The sequence below is a fragment of the Ambystoma mexicanum genome, chromosome 1p, assembly GCF_040938575.1.
Source record: "Ambystoma mexicanum isolate Mex_15411 chromosome 1p, UKY_AmexF1_1, whole genome shotgun sequence".
NCBI lineage: Eukaryota > Metazoa > Chordata > Amphibia > Caudata > Ambystomatidae > Ambystoma > Ambystoma mexicanum.
The window spans coordinates 58,809,684-58,827,873 of NC_090921.1; positions in this window are offsets into that span (position 1 = coordinate 58,809,684).

An 18,190-nucleotide genomic window follows, 5' to 3' on the forward strand; every position below is an offset into this window, starting at 1 on the left:
TGACACACGTTTGCGCTATCATGCTGCAACATTTGGTGCTGTGGGCTTAGAAAATCCAAGATGGCCAAAAAGCCCACATGTGCGCCAGAATCCATGAGAACCACGCAGTTTGTGCGTACACCAAAATGGCTGCCTAACTTGCCACCCACCAGTGCGAGCATGATGGGCCAGGGTGCCATGAGTGGAATGGGTGCCAAAGGTAAAACAGCAGCGCCTGTTAGCTCAAAAATGCTTTAAAATTACCTTTGGTTTCTCTGAATGCCAGCTCAAAATGCCTATTTTCAAACATTGCAACACATCCAAAAATCTCACTGAACACCAGCGGACATCTGGCAGAATGAAGTATGTGTGCATACAAAATCTGGGAAGATGAAGAGCCCAAAACAATGTTCATAACAAAACTGGCTGAGCTATGCATGTCAGCAGCCTAACTGAAACTGGATTAAAACCACCAAAATCGAAATGTTTAAAGTGACCTACTTTCGAGTGTCACATAGTTTGTAACTGTTAAAATGTCATAGTTTTGAACTTAGAATCAGCATTCTAGCTGCATATGTAAACATTGTATTGACTTAAACTGGGGAACAAAAAATGACATGTAGCTAAAAACTGGCTTAAAGAGATTCCAATTCTGCCAGACAGCTACCCCCGACAGGAGTGGGGGCTTGCCCAACAAATGCATTCCCAGGCCTGGCTGCATTCTGTTGCTCCTGCCAAAAGGAGGTCACACACTCTCTGATTGAATTACCAGGGGATTGCAAGAAACTAAACAAAGGGTCCAGGCAGATGGTTTATTGGGGTGGTCGTAAATGGCTTCCTTTTGAACAAAGCCCTTGCTTGACTCAGGCAGATGGTTTATAGGGGAGGTCGTAAAGTGGCTTCCTCTAGGCAGAAGCGGGGAGGGGCAGCCCCTCTGAGGACAGGCTGAGGTTAAAGAAAGTGGGCAAACTGGTTTCTCAACCATGTGACCTGGGAAGACACACCCCTGTTGGCCAGAATATGATTTTAAGAAAGATGTATAACTCATGGTGCAGACTTGTCAAAATTATCTAAATGATACCATAATTCTTGTGATTTTTCTGCCCACATTTTAAGAGGTTTTAGGACCCGGTGGTATGATCTGGGGGTTTACGAGCGGAAAAGAGGTTGTTACTCTAAATGTATGCAGGTTAAAAATCTGACACTTCCTTATCTAAATGCCCACATGCCTTGCACACAATTGTATACATTTGGAGAAAAATCCGATATGGGGAAAGCTACTAAAAAGCGCAAAATGTTGCAATTTCTGAATGCAAGCCCCCAGGAAGAGCAGAGTTTGAACAGAGTATACCTCATGTGATATGTGATGGGTGTATGTAATTTGAAACAACTGCGTATCTGTGCAATATGTATTTGAATCAAATATAGATTTGTGGGCAAACTGACCAGGGGAGGTTCCTCTGACCATAAAACCTACAGCATCACTCTGACTCACATTTCCTTCCCCCAATCATGGGAGAGGGGAGAATTGGGCCAATGACAAGTAGAGAGGGGCAGGCTTAGCTAGGCCCAGGCACACACCCATTTTCAAAACACATAAAAAGAGACTGCTGGGACAGGTAGAGAGATTCAAATCCAGCTGCTGTGGAGCGTTTTGCCGGACCACACAACATCCAGAAGATACCAGTTCCAGACTGACTCCAGCTACATACTCCAGAACCTAGAACTTATACTTTAGAACCTAAATCAGAGGCCTAAAACCACAAGCTGAGTTCTCTGCAGCAGGCCTCAAATCATTGCAAGCTACTCGCAGCCGGGCGAGCTGCTTGAATCCCTTGCCAAGAACTTTTGCCAGGACCAGTGCAGAGATCCAGGAGCCGTGCAGAGACCGCTGTATCCGGACAGACCAGACCAGAGATCCAGAGTGACCCAGACCGCTGTGAGCAGAACCAGAGAGCTGACCCAGATCACTGTGAAGTGCCGAGACCAGAACCGGAGTCCAGTCCAAAACCTGACCAGATCCGTGGCGAGGCCTATTTCAAATTTATATTGTGAGTACCTAGCAGAACTGTGCAGAACCAATCTCTTAGTTAAAATAATCTAATCCAAACTATTTTAACCTAAGTAGAACAGCCTCCTAGAAATCGTGTCATCTGTCATTTGTAAAGCTGCACAACTGTCACCTGTCAATTCTGAAGCTGCAAGCTGTCACCTGTCATTTTGAGTTTACTTTAAATCCGAAAAACTACCTTTATTTAATCGTCCGTATCTCTTGAACCGTTTGGGATAGGAACACATTTTTTTTCCTCTGAAAGCTTAGAATCTCAGCTTTCCAGCGGACCTAGAACCGACTTGCTACTCCTTATACTTTTGCAGTAATCACGATTCACGCACTCACGAATTTTACTGCGATTTGCGATTTGGTTAAAATCCAGCCACGTGTAACCATCAGCAGTCATTTCTTTCTCTGCTAAAAATGTGTTTGCCTCTTAATAACCATCCCTGAATCATTGCTAAAGTGAGCCTGAGCTCATCCCAAGTATCTCTCACTCACCCTGAACCTCCTAAAGGGAATTAAAAGCATTTTCAGCATATTTCTCACTCCATTGCCATCACATTTAAAAAGCATTTTGGGCCTGTGTTTCAAACTCCTACCTGTTTCCTCTAAGCTTGCTGGGGGGGAACTGAATTTCGTATTGTATTTGATTGCATTCCTGAGAACTGTGTGTGTTACTTCCATCTCCTTCCATTTCTTACATTGCATAGGGGAGGGGGGTGAATTGCCAGAGAAAAAGTGATTATCTTATCTTTTGCTAAAATCATATCAAGTATTTTTGTACTGCATTTTATTCCTCATTGCTTTTCCCTTGAAATCATAAAAGTATTTTTGCCACTTTTTCCATCCTATACTAACTCCTCATTGATTGTAAAGAAGTGGGCTAGTGCCAGATTACCCATTGTTGATTAACATTATATTTATAAGGGCGATATCGATTATTAATTTATCATAAAAGCGTGGTATCTATATTTTGTCTTATTTCTCAAATAAACCTTTTTAAACTTGCAAAACAGAACTACTTCTTGGCTCAGTGGGGTCAGGGGGATTCTAAGAGAGGGGTGTTATATAGGGGTAGTCATCCAGAACTCATGAACTGGACATAAAGATATATCAATAAGGGTTTCCATTCAGTATCCCAGACTAGGCATTGACTTAGCTGTAGTGTTGAATTGAATCTTTTTACAGGTGAGTACTTGCATCACTTACCAGTGGCCCCCTGGCACAGCCGATCTCTTTCGGGCAAGTATATCCCTGAAAAGGTATTTGCTTTTGGCTGGGTTAGCCTGCCTATTCTCACCTTTTGAAAACTGCGCGGCCACCAAGGGCAGACCCTACTTGAATAGTGGGAACCAATTCTTCATCACCTCAAGCACCATCCTGATGTGCTACAGCACACCCGAGAAGACCCGTTTTTTATTCTGCCTGCGTGATCGTGTATTTTTATGCGCAACTGTACTGATGAGCACAAGCCTCCCCACTTCTTAGGGCTGGACTCGAAAGTTAGGGAACAACTCTGAAGAATTGTCTAATGCTCCTAGTGTGTTAACACACCCTTCTCTTTACAGGTTGGGGCCGTGTTTTACTCCTTTGTTGCATTAGGAAACATATTGTATGTATGTTATATAGTAGAGTATTTTGTATGGTAACTGTTCTTGTACAACTGAAGTTCACTTGTGTCTATTGGTCCGGCTGACAATAAATGTGTACATATTTTTCATATAGACTAGTCTAAGACATTTGTGGTTTGTTACTTTGTGTGCTCATTGTGGTCTTACGATCACTCTCACCCCTCCTGAGACTTAGGGCCTCATCACGAGTCTGGCGGTAATCCTTAAATGCGGCGGTAGCGCTATTACCGCCGCATTTAAGGGTCCGCCAGATCATGGCTTTGGCGGATTCCCCCCCAGCTCGGACCTGGGGGGAAATCCACGGCAAAATTGCCAATTTACGGCGCGATTACCACCAGCGGGAAATCCGCCGGCGGTAATAGCGCAAATTTTCCCCATTGGGCCCAATGGGGGATGAGGAATTCCCGAATGGGCCCAATGGGGAATGGGCAATAACCCTTCCGCCAAACCCGTGATCCGGTGCTAATAGCTCTGGGGGGTTTGGCGGTAGGGCTATTAGCGCCAGCGCTAATAGCGCTGCCGTTACCGCCCAACTCGTGATGAGGCCCTTAGTCTTGACCACCTGCTAAACTACCTAGATTGGTCTAGCTTGTCCAGAAGGTTCACCAGTTTCACTAAACCGAGGGTGGCCTCCTAAACTTCTGCCCACCAGGTCAGAGTTTAGAAATCTTAACAATTGGATGAGTGATGGAAGAGGCTGGTGGTTCTAACGTCAGTTCGATTGATGCAGGTGCTGCGATGCTTCTTTGTATGAGCCAAGGCTACGAGGCACTGTAGCTAGCGTGGTGCAGCCACAAATTTGTCCAAATGGCAGAAATGCAGTTTGAATGTTGGTGTGTGCCAATGGAAATTCTGGAAGAACCTGTTTTGAACTGTCTCAAATGTGCTCCAATCACGGCTTTCATTGGTTTGATGGCATAAGTACAGAAATCCTGGCTGTCTTGGCCCTCAGGAGCTATGAGACCTACTCCAGGGTCTCAGAGGCAAGAGTTGTCCTTATCCTCGGGCTCCCAAACATGGGGGAAGCTGGCACACACCTTCAGGGGTCCTTTAGCACAGTGATCCCCTGGGCAGCAGTGTGGCTGGCAGAGATTCAGGTCTTGCTCCAGCAGTAATTCATCCCAATGCCCTGGGCACAGTTAGTTGACAGAGCTTACCACTGACATAGACTACATTTCTTCTCCTCACAACTGCAGGACTGTGGAAGGACTGCTCTCCTAACAGGGTCCAATGAAATCTTCTTGAAAGTTTGAAGTCCAAACACGATTCAAAGGAGTGAGTAAACCCTTTTTTTTTTTTTAAGGCAAAGGTCTACGAATGATTGGTCAAAAGCAAGCTTGCTACTAGGGTCTAATCGCTGACCTTGGAATAAGTGAACTTTGCCTTCTGGCATTACACCCAAAGTACTTTGTGCTACAGAAAGGGGGCGACAGGGAGGAAACACAGAGGGAGACAATATAGTGAACCTTCCTCCAGCTGTAAGGAGCTCCTTTTGTCTACACTTACCCCGCCCCCTTCCCTTCTAAAGAGAATCACATGCCCTTCTGTTATGCAACACTGTGGTGTGAGGCTACCACTTTTGGGAATTTATGTGCCTTTTGATTCCTGTTCCTAGGGCAGCTTTCTGTGGAGAGGCTGTTTCTCCATGGAGAGTGTTACAAGCCATCACAAAGGAATAAAGAGAAGCATCCCACAGGACTACAGTCTAGCTAGGAGCAGCAAGGGGATTCATACTGGGGTGAATGCACATAACCCTTCCACATCAGAGCGGTGCTCACAGGGCTGATAGGTGTGATATCCACTTGATGTGGCTTAGATAATTGGGATAAAGGCAGGCCACCATACCTCAAGCTCATGTATGGTTTATATTTAAAGTTTTACGTAGAGGCAGGCCCTGTGCTGTAGTGATTTGAAAGTCAAGAAGGTACCTATGACCGCTGAAGCTGCTCTGTGCCACTGGAGAGTAGGCTCTGTACATCAGAATACTGATAAAGCAGGGCACGGGCACACACCATGCTTTTGGCATGGCGTTTATGAAAGGGGAATCTGATTAGATTACGCTTCCTGTAATAGTATTACCTACCTCATATTATTATTTAATATAAATCTCAACTTCCCCCTTGCTAAATGGCAATTCTTCATACAGACTTGCAGCATGCAGACTGTCCATCATTAGTTGGGAGGGTGCAAGGCTCACTGCAGTTTCAGCTTCTATTTCCATCCCCCAACATCCAGTGTCATAATGTATGACTGTAAACAATACACCACATTATTACTCTTCAAGCAAGAAGATATTGCACGTGATGTTGCCTTTTCTCTCACTGTTTTGGTGTGTGGGGGTGTATGCACGTGTGTTTGTGGTTGGGATACCATATGCATCATGAATACTTTGCTGATTGTTGTGGAAAAGGCATCTTTTTACACAACTATCTTTAATGCCAGAGTGAAATCCTACCATGTGGTGCTGGTATGTTCACATAATCCTGTGCAGACTGTGTCAAATCCAAAGCCAATTTCCCCTTTCAACCTACTTTCCTATGGCTACAAATAGTGAAGAATTAATTTGCAATATCGTTTTAAAGTAGGAGGCGTCAAATATCGAGTTGATGGCTCCTTGAGAGATATTCATTGGCGTATGGATACATCCTGGATTTTCTTGGAGAGTTTAAGTCTGGTCTATAGGTAGTTGGAAAGATTGACTTGTGTGTGGTTGGGTGAAAAGCCTTCTTCATCATTGTGCTCTTGGGAAGATGTCCTTCTGAGTGAGCCTCTGAGATCTAACTTTCTAAGGAGCACCGGCTTCTGTCTTGGAGCTGCTACTGGTGGCTGTTCCATGGATCAACCCTAACCACCGCTATTCTAAGGCTGCTCTCTCATCTGGTGCAAGAGTCTAAATAAATGATGATAGTTCATGCTCTGGGAATGCTGTCCGAGTGGCTTGTGTAGCTGGAGACCCTCTTGGGATATACCAGCATTGTTTACTTTCCTACTTGGAAGACTTTTTCAATTTTGCATCTATTCTGTTGATGCAGTGTATTGGAGTTTGAATATTCTGGCTAAGCGACTCTGCAATCTACACTACGCCTGGCAGCTCGAATTGCCTACATAACTTGGAAATGGTCCTATTAGCGTGCTGATTCGTGCTCTGGGAATGATGTCAGAGTGTCTTACGTCTGGTGGCGTTGGTGCGAAGGTGAGACAGATTTTGGACATCATAGGGGAAGCCCTGTTGCTTTAAAAAGTGCTTCCTAATGTATCCATCTGAAGCCTAAATTGCCCACTGTGCGAAAGTCTACTTGGCACAGCGCGAAAACAGGCTTGCTTCACTGTCGATCCAAAAACTCTGACAGCGCAGTAAACAGTGAAACTGGCAAACAACACCTACCAAAAATCTCACAATCCGCCTTTACAAACTTTTTAGACTCCACCACGCTAGCTATGATGAATGAAAAGCCCACTAGCATTTCTTCCAACATGGCCGACCAATCTCCATCACACACAATAGATAACAACAATTCTCTTTTGAAAATGGTTGTTGGACTCCAGCGAGCATCTCTTGGCAGTGAGAAGGAGTTACAGCTACATGAAACTTATGGCAATATAATTGACGTAAATGTATCAAACTATCCTGATATTGTTGTTCTTGGTGTCATCTTCTAACTATTGTTATTCATCTGTAACAAATTCTGATAGCGGGGATGAAAGCCTATATGTACAGGAAGCCGAGCGGACAACAAATGGAAATATACATCAAAGTGACTATAATTTACTCATATACAAACTGGATGCTTTATCACTAGTTATTGTCACCATTGCCAATGACCAGACTGACATCAAGTTGACCCTAGCTAAGTCAGTGGATTTGTCTCAAAGGAAGTTGATAGATCCTGTCTCTGTGACTAAAGAGATGGGGCAAAGCAGGGCTTTGAAGCTTACATTAATCTCCTCGGTATCAGTGAGTGATTGTGCTTCCTTAGCCCCTTGCCCATGTATTAATTTGTCGGAAAATGAAGATCGTATCGACAATTGGGATATAAAGAGGTCTTTTTGCCACCCTATTTAGACACTATAAACAAAAGTGAGGAGACCTCGATTAAAAAGTTGGTTAAAACTGTCAATTTTGGACAAAACCAATCAAATCAATCTAAAGGAACTAAAGGCATAACCATAACAAATAAATCATCTTGTAAGCGAATAATTTTAAAATTCCTTCTCCAATGGAAAAGAAAAAACACATAACAATTACTCTTGCTGATGGTTCTATTCGCCAGCCGCTCCTTACTTGTCTGCCGGCTCTTTCGGCTTCTTCTAAACCTTTTGCGATACTGGCGCCCTCCCATTTAAATATGGCCTGCTCTAAATCGCATTCGACTTCTTCAAGTTGCTGTCTAAATCCGAATTAATGTTCCTGGTTAAACAACTTAAATGAAATACAGGTGGCAGAATCTGTAATGCCTATTAAAACAGATGCTTTATCAAATATTTTGCAATACAAAAAGAGTTGCTTGACATCTGGAATGTCCGACATGAATTCCGGTACCATCCGGAACTTGTGCAAATGGGTTATCTTGGAAGAGCTCCATCCTATACCCTATAGCCCATTTCTAAAACGTACATATCTCTTGGCCACTCTAAAGCAGCTCCCGAACTTAGGCTTGATAAATACAACTGACATTTCCTGTCTCAAACTACATAGAGTTGGAAGTCGTACAAACTGGGCTTTGATTGAATTTTCTACATCTTTGATTGTGGCTTTATTAAAGTCAAATATTGCAGATCTGACAAAATTGGGACTATCCATTACAATCTGTCGGAAGTCTAAAAAACCAATAAGCACAAAAGGTGCTGAGAATTCAGACAGAGCAGTACTTTGAGCACTTTACACAAATAAGTCCCAAATTGAGTCTCTGTCAGTTCACACTTGGCCCCTGAACACATTAAAAATTGGACAAACTGACTTGGATTTCATGGACTACCCGTGGCTATCGTTCCTTTTTAGTCCTCCTCACTGCCATGAGGAAATTAAGCTGAGCAATGTTTTCTTACTGCAAGAAACTTGGTGTACACAACCTTTTGTCATTGATGGATTTCAGATTATCTATAATCCTGCAGTCTCTTCGCATATAGGCCGCACTAGAGGTGGCTTAGCGATTGGCACTAGGCTAATACATAATCTGACTTGTTTTTCCGAAAAAATGAACTCTCCATATGTATTAGCAATTTGCAGACCAAGGCAAAATTAGGCTACATCTATATTGATAATAAATGTTTATGACTCGCCGGGGGCTCGCATACTAAGGTTATGCGCGCAGAAATCAATGACATCATTGAAAAATGGCATGCCATCACTTTTTCTGGTTCCATCATTGTTGCTGGCTACTTCAATACAGGAAGTCTCTGCTGTCTTTCCTCTCCTGATTACACAATTAAATCTACCTGGCCAAGATTTGTAAAAGCACATGACTTAATAGAATTACCCTTTGTAAATCCTCCTAGGGGACACAACAATTTCACTTGGACAACTGGTGTTCATAAATCACACTTAGATTATGTTGTGATGGATTATGGCCTTACTTTAAAGTGTAGTCCTTTTCAAATCCACTTTAATAATTTGAGTTATCATGTGGTTTTAAACTGGGATTATTGCCTTGACCTTGCTTACGCAAATATACTGCGTAAACATTAAGCCTAGCATCCAGGGAAATCAACTTTCAAGGTCAGGAAGTGACATCAGGAATATAAATGAACTCCTAAATCAGCCTAAATATGATCTTGATCTGGCTTTGCGTTCATAGAATTGGTATCTTGAGCATATGCTCTGAACAAGAATGAAATACATTAGATTAAACTGATAATAAAAAGGATAAACTATAATGGTATGAAGATAAATGCTCTGCTCTATCCTCAGGTGACTGAACAATCATCAATTTATCTTAAAACACGGACACAGATTAGGAGCAATCCTTTTCGAGAGCGATTGTGTGAAATAGGTTTATTTTAAAAAATTAAAAACTTGTTACAGAAACTGGATTAAGCAGCATAAAAGATCTGTTAATACTTCTACCTGGACATTTTTGTTTGGATGGCTTAAAACACGCAATGCCCATAAATGATGGTCTCATTTTAATGATTACAGAAGGAATCTTTCCACCAGGAGCTAAATCCAGTTTCTGAAGACACATGGTGCGCACATATTATTGATTTTTATAATGAACCTGATCCTATTTGTTCCAAAATGACTTTGTTCTTTGATGATCTAAAAACAATGAAGCTGGACATAGACGCGAACGAACTAATGAACATTACCATTAAATTAAAGAGCTCCCGTGCCCCTGGCCACGATGGTAAACCAACCATCGTGATGAAAGCTGAACGGGTCCTTTGGGCATAAATACTAAATAAATTGTGCAAACATATACAACAAACTGGCTTAATGCCAGTCAGTTGGCGTAGTTCTGGGCTGGTGCCGAACTTTAAAAGGGGGGATAGATGGGATCCTACAAACTATCCCCTTTTGGCTATGAACGACTGCATCCAAAGATCTTTGCAACTGTTATATTAAGAGAACTTACTAGCTCCGCTGGGAAAAACATCTTTTTGAGCCCCTTTCAGAATGGATTCCGTAAGTCGTACAATACAATTACTAATATATCGGTCCACCAATACCTAATTGCGGAATCCAATATCAAACTTAGACTCAACTTATCAATGTTGTTAGATTGATTTCAGCAAGGTGTTCAACCTTGTTTCACGTCGTCTTCTTCGAAGGAAGCTTATGGACTAGTGCACAAATCCTTCTTTACTATTCTTCATTCAACAACGAAACATAGATACCTCAATTACTGTTTGATTAAATTCTGCTGGATTATAAACAAAATAATGTGGTACAAGTAGGGGATTGTTGGGTATTTTGTGTAGATTTGGGGCCTAGCGGTATTTTCCTACCGCCAAAAATAAAAGTAATTCAGTAATAATCACTCATTGCATTCAGATTGTGTTTGGTATTATAGTAATATAGTGGATATGCATTATTTCAGTACACAGATATATTTAGTTAGTATACATGTTGTTGGTGGTATGCGTTGTTGGTGGTATTTTTGGTGAGCATAATTCCTTTGTTTTATTTTTGGCCCCAATATCCAGATCCCCTTATTTTGTTTAGATTGTTCGTGTGATCACTAGAGAGACCTCAGGCTTACATTTCAGAAACACCACATTTTCATATGGAGTGCATCCTAGGGCTTTTATCACTGATTTATCTACAACAGTGATCTAACATGTGGTATAATCACTAATTTATTTACATTAGTGAACTATTTCCAGAGGCCTCTCTCTCTGCTGGCTCATGTACCTCCAGCAGACTATTTCATTATGCCCCACTCAGGAGTCACACACACATATATACACTGAGTGGAACCGTACACAAAGCTATTTTACTGCCAAGTCTTATTTTTAGCTACCTTATTCTTTCTGTGGTTTTATCTACATGAAAAATGACAAATGCACTGTCTAAAAATCTTCCCCATATTACCAGTGCTATAATGGTAGATGCACTAAGAAAAGAGAAAAACAAAAACACACTACCCGTCTGCTTTCAGATATTTTTGTGTATTATAAACAATTGCATTTCAACACCATCTTACCCCTTTTACAGAAATAAATGGAAACTGCACAGCAGCAGAGATATTCACTTTACATTATCTGTAACAAAATGAAAAGAGACACGGCAAGAGAACATTCAATTTGCAACATTACATTATGTTAATTAAACACAGGAATTCCCTCTTCTACTCTACCTGAATAGATTTCACACACACACACACCGCCCCCGCACTCTGCAAGATAATTACCAGCAAACTGTAGCTTGTTCAGCACGCGAAGTCTCCGGGCTGGTCGCTTTCTGGAAATAGCTCAGGGCTCCCTCTTAAAGCACCCCAGCGAGGACATGCATTCCAGATCTGCAGTCTCTCAAGCCGGTGCTTATTGCCTGGAATCTTTCCAGTCTGTGCAGCAGTGTACTGGGACCTTCTTCTTAATCAGGAAACTCCCCAGCCACATCAGCCAAGTCTTTCCCCAAACTGTGCAAGATGTCCACTAACTCTCTCCTTCCCCCAGATTCTACAGGAAACCTCTGCTACCACCTACAAAATGATGTGCAACCAATACAATTCTATCATGTCCCATCCTCCTTCTTTAAACAATGGCTTGGCTTATACCGTTTAGAAACTGTATCTGCTCATTTCCTGGCATGCATATTTTGCATCCTGCAAATACTGTGGACAAAAATCTGCACACAGTCTAAAGTGAGTTTCAGCCTGCCTCATTTTGCACTGGAGAACACATTACAATATTAGAAGTTAGGATCATGTTAGTGCTGTTAATTGGATTAGTTCATTAATCCTCTAATGTGTCTCCTGCAACAGAGGCATTTCAGATGAGAAAAAAATGTGTGCATTTTGAATGTGAAAAAATTGATGAGTTTTTGACTGAGTAGCCTGTCTTCATTTACATGTCCATGTCACACTGGCAACTCATGGCTTGCTCTACCACATTATAGCAATACATTAAACCCATGCAGTGGCACTGCATAACAAAATGCCAAATAATCCTACAGGATTGAAACAAGATTGTGTCCTTGCCCCCATTTTATATAATCTGTACACAACTGACTTGGCCCGAGTCTTATCTAACATCAAAAATGTACCACCAAAAATCAATGGGGTTCATTTACCATGGCTTTCCTATGCAGACAACATCATACTATTTGACCAAACTCTGATTGGCCTTCAGCGCTCTTTAAACGCTCTGGTTGAGTATACTTCTAGGAATTCCAAGGTCATAAACATAAAGAAAACTAAAACAATGTGCCTGGGAAAAAACATCAGGGAGAAGGGCTCCCTGTAAATAGAAATTAATAGATCACTCTCTTTCCGGAAATTGTTAGTGAATATACTTATTTGGTTTTTCCCATTAGATAAATCCACCTATTACTAGGAGCGAGTCATGAATAAAATCTGTCTTGTCTTGCTGTAAGACACTATATAATACACTGTGGTGGCTACAATGTGCAAGGCTTGCATGAAGTGTACCGCACAGCCATGGTACCTGGCATATTATAGGAGTTGGGTGTTCTGCCATACGGATAGGTAAAATGGTTCGAAGCAGGGAACCCCAAGCGTCACCCAAGACAAGCCAAGTCAAGTCCCACGGTTGGAACCCCCCCCCCATTAGACTAGAGAACCATCTATGCCCGCTCGTTTCGGAGAGAGAGCCAGTGGACGCCAACGGGAGGAAGGGGGCCTTGGGGGCGGGCCTTCTATGGGGGGGAACAAGTGAATATAATGATACACACGATGGGGGAACTGGACGACCTGCGAACACCGCCAGGCGGCGAGGAGATCTCCCCTCCCACATCATCAATCGATCTAGAGGCTAGCTCCGTAGCTCTAGAACTTAGTCCCTCTACCTCCCTGAAGAGTCTGGTGCCAGCGGACAGGGTGAGATCATTGTCGCCTCAAGGAGAGGCCAGTTTAATAGACTCTTTAAGCCCCCAGGACCACAGCGCCTCGGCTACCACAGCATTCCCTAGCCCGGTAGCGCTGTCCCAGCCGAACGCAAGTCCATTGCCCATCGCTTCTCCAGTGATCATCCTACCATCGAGTTCTCTATCTGACAGAAGGAGGACGGAACCCTCAGCTTACCTAAAGACACAGGGGAACTTAAAGAAAACGCTCCCCAAAAGACCAGCGCGCTCAAAAGTTCCGTATAAGAGGGGGGGAGTAGGAGGGAAAAAAACTCAGCATCAGAATCCCCCAAATGCAATGATCACCCTCAAAGACTTTTTTGGCAAAAAATCGCGCCGTGAAGGACGGGGACAGCAGGAATTCTCTGACGCGGAGCTGCTGGCCATAATGGAAGACACGGCCCTACATCTCTCAAATTTAATTCTACCTCCCAAACGTAAACCTCAGGTGGAAGAGGTTATCAACAAGACGGGGGCAGTGAAGCTACCCACCGGGCCGGCAAATGTCCTTCCCAGTAAGTTGTTACCAGGGCTTGAGTTTGGGCTTGGCGAGGAAGGAGACACTCAGGCTGGTCCGGATGCGAGAAGAAGTCCTTCAGTGATAAGTGACGTTCTGGAAGTTGCACCCAGAGAAAAAGAGTGCTCTTTAGCTGCTAAAACCCAGGAACCCGGTCGGCAGCCCCAGGAAGTTCAGGATAAGGATAGGAGGGGCCTGCGGGAGAGGAAGGAGAAGCCCTCGCTCCTTCATGACTCGGAAGAGGGGGCAGCCTCTTCGTTCAAATCATTCCTCCCTCCGCCGCCTCTTGATTCGATTTTCCCCCCTTCCCTTAAAGGAGTCAAGGAGACAGGGTTAGGAAGCGGCTTAGATAAATGCACCGGGAACGCACCGCATTTGAACTCCCCTGTGCTTCCTCGACGGATGAGCGAACTTACTGCCAAACCGATGCCAGAAACACCTGGGAAAAAGCTAGACCCAATGACGATCTTGTCCACTGTCACGATAGCTTTGGCTCCGTTTGGGAAGCTGTACGAATCGATCCATGAAACTCTTAAAGATCAAAACACTCTAATAGCATTGATGCACTCCAAACTTATCTATCTGGAGGGCTTCGTGCTGGCCCACAGGACTTGTGGGCTTGACTTTCAAAATGCCTTGGGTAATAAGAGACCTCAACATGCGGACGGGGACCTGATTGATACATCGATGGCGCCCAAACAGGTTTCCTTAAGTAATCAGGAGTCCCAAACAACGGAGGATGTCTGCAGTTCAGCTGATCTGAGGGCCATAAGTGAAAACGCAATCCTCCCCCAGCCCCCTAGGATCGAGGCAGTTTCAACAAACCCGCAAATAAAGAACTCAGCAGGCACGAAAAACGGTGTGGTAGTTCTTGACCTCCCGGAAGATGGTCAGATTCAACCTGCAGAGAAGGGATCCAATTTTGCAGCTTTCCGGATCCCGTCAACTTTTGAAATCTTTAAGCATGTAGGAGTTCCCTATCCGGCCCAAGGAAGAAAAAAAGCCCAGAGGGCGGCCAAACCAGTGTCAACTGAGTCGAGGAAAACAGCAAAGCTGAAACCGAACAATACAAGAGAATCAAGGATGGCAAATGACCCATCACCTGTGCAAAATAGAAAAGTGTTCAAACTAAAGCCAGCCGATCAAAATCAGGAGGATCCCCCTGACTCGGAATCGGTTAGCGACTTAGACTCAATTGATCTTATCGACCTTAGCACATACTCAGTGGAAGAGGAAGAGATAGATCTGTCGCCCCCAATCCAGCAAAAACGAAAAATCCCAGAGACTCGTGAAAACAGAGCTGCGGAAGAACCAAAAACAAAAGCCCTCCTTATGGACTCGTCAACATGCACACCTCGGGCAAAGAACAAGAGGAACTTGAGCCAGACCTCTAAGACAGGTCCAGAGGGACTGAGAACCAAGAAGGATAAATTCTCACACAAACCCACGGAAGATAGGCGCTCCCCCCGGCCTATTACCAGGAAAAAGTGTGATAGTGACAACAAAAGAGCTCCTGTAGTTCTAAGAGAGAGGTCGCCGAAGGAAGCAAGAGACCGTAAAGAGAGATCAAAGGCTGGAAGAGCTTCCACAGCAATCCTAAATCCGCATTATAAATCACGAGTCTATGAGCAGAGGTGGAATGAAAGGGGAGCCGGGTCGGAGGGGCTCTCACGAAGAGCAGCTGGGGATCTAGATCCTCCAGGAAAAAAAGAAAAGACTACCAGGATCTTCAAACTCCAAAGGGTCCAGGAAAAACAGGACAGTTGGATCCTGAACCGTAGAGCCCTGGCAAAACTATTTAGCGAGGCTCGTCTCTCGCAAATCAACATCACAAAGGAGATTAACATTCTCGAGCCAAATCCTAATGGAAGAAAAGACAGCTCGTATCTCCACATTGATTCAAACTATACACAGCAACAGATTTGTGGGGAAAGGTCTAACCTCTTGAAATTGGGCTTCGAGCTGCTCTATGTCGCAGACGGCATTCTGGGGCCCAAACCATCCCAAGAGGGTGCTTCACGAAAAGCGACAAACTATAAGGTGAACGAACGAAACTACGGTCGCCAAAGGCCGATCTCGCAAATCACGCGAAGACACAAACCGCGAAGCGAAGAGGGGGGCTTCACTAAATTTGGCAAGTTAGAGGACACCCCACTAGCAAGAAAGAGTTTCCAGCAACTATCTACCGGAAGAAGCAGAAATGAGAGGGAATGGGAACCCGACGAGAAGTCGATACCTTCTACTCGTCGAATTTTCCATCTAGTTGAACATCAATTGAGTGATAGAGGGGTTCGCAGGATGCCTCCACGCGATCTGCAGCCCTTGAATTTCAATGATCAAAACGGAGATAAGCCAGAATCCAGCAGAGGTCCACAAAGAAGCAAGTAGCCACCACAAGGATTAATCACGGACTTCTTTGGGGATACCAAGGCACCGTCGATATGGGATCCCCCCTCTCTAAAACTAGGGTCTTGGAACACTAGAGGCTACAAACATCTGACTGTGGAGTCAGACGTCGACCTTACAGGTTTCGATGTGTTGTGTTTACAAGAAACTTGGTTAAGGGAGAAACCCACTTTGGACGGTTACCATCTGATTCACTCGCCGGCCCTTAAAGAAAACATGGGCAGACCCAGATCAGGGCTTATTATCGCCATCAGATCGGGAAGTGGCCTTTACCTGAAAAAGATAATCAAAACAACAGAGTTTATATTAGCGGTAATCCTTACTTGGAACACTTCCCGTAACGTTGGTGATAAGGCCCCGCAGCTTGAGATTCTACTGGTGAACACCTATTGGAACCCTAAACGGGTGACCTGTGATAATTACATCAATCAAATGGAGACGATTATCGATGATTATCTAATCTCGACCACTGCCAACTACACGATCTTGGTTGGCGACCTGAACGTCGACTTAACCAAAGGATTAAACTCGGCTACGGAAAGATCTCGCAGATGGACAAATCTAATAAAGGCTAGAGACATACATAATCTGCTACAAAGAGTAGCCCCTAATGCAGAGGCTATTCCAACTTGGGAGAGAAATAATCAAACGGCCATCATTGATTACATCCAGGTATCAAGGAGCTTTTTAGCAATAAAGGAATCCTTTGAAGTGACCAGGACTAAATACAGTGATCATAACATCGTGAGTTTTTCTTGGGCCTCTCCAAGAGCAGAAGTCCGCTACACAAATGCAAATTTAGAAGTTAACCAAAGTGGCATACGGCTGAAGATGTCCGTATCTGCAATTGCTCAGTTGACACGTCTGTATAAAGAAGAGAAAAATGGGAACCTTATTGGGGCCAAGGCATCGACAGATTACGTCTCAGTTCTCTCGACATTTGCCTGTAACAAAGGAAAGAAGCAGCCAATAGCAAAGCCATTTAATCACGTATTCAACCCGCAATTAGTAGAACGCAGAAAATGGCTGAGAAAATTGAAGCGAGCAGCAGCTATCTCGGACTCTCCAGGGAAAAAAGAAGAAGCAACTCGGGCGGCGATCAACTACAAATCATGGTTAAGGTCATCGAAATACCAGCGTGCTCAAGATGACGCTGAGCTCATGCTACGAACTATTTGTGGTAAGAACGCGCGAGACTTCTGGTCCCTAATTAAGGGGGACTCGAAAGTCCTGAATCAAGCCCTTCTAAACTCAATAAGCGATGCAAGTTGGGTATCTCACTTCCTAGACCTCTATGGAGTTCCATCATCATCTAAAAACCTACCTATTCCAGTTCAGCAGACAAAAAAGATCGTTTGGGCGGTTCCGACAGATATCGAGACGATTGAGTGGAAAATTAAAAAACTTAATAGCTCCAGAGCTGCCGGCCCGGATGGCATCAAGAACTATGATCTGAAAAAAAATTTGAAAGCATGGTCAATCTTCATTAAAGAGGTCTTCATGGCATGTGTCAAGCACTCTGAGATCCCACTATCATGGAAGAAAGCTCTAGTGGTACCTATTTTTAAAAAGGGCTCTAAAGACTCTCCCTCGAATTATCGCCCAATAGCGCTGCTAGACTCCATAGGCAAAGTTTTTGTAGCTCTATTGTTGGACAATTTTCAATCTTGGATACTTACATCAGCCCTCCATGATCCTTTACAGGGAGGATTTGTGAAAAACATTGGCACGACGGTAAACATATTGGCTTTGAGCACACTGAAAGCGAAGGTTTCAGAGGGACGGCCTAAGATATATATGGCTTTCATTGATTTGGTCCAGGCCTTCGACCGTGTGGATCGAGGACTACTCTGGGAGAAATTATATCATCATGCTTGCCCATCTGAGATTCTGGATCCAATAAAGGCCCTGTACTCAGAAACTTCAATGTGTGTACGGTTAAACAATCTGGGCCGTCTCTCCTCCGAGATCAAGACAGAGAGAGGCGTTAAGCAAGGCTGCCCTCTGGCTCCGGCCTTGTATAACGCCTACATAGCGGATTACAAGGAACACGAGGAGAGAGTACGAAGCTTTCCCCC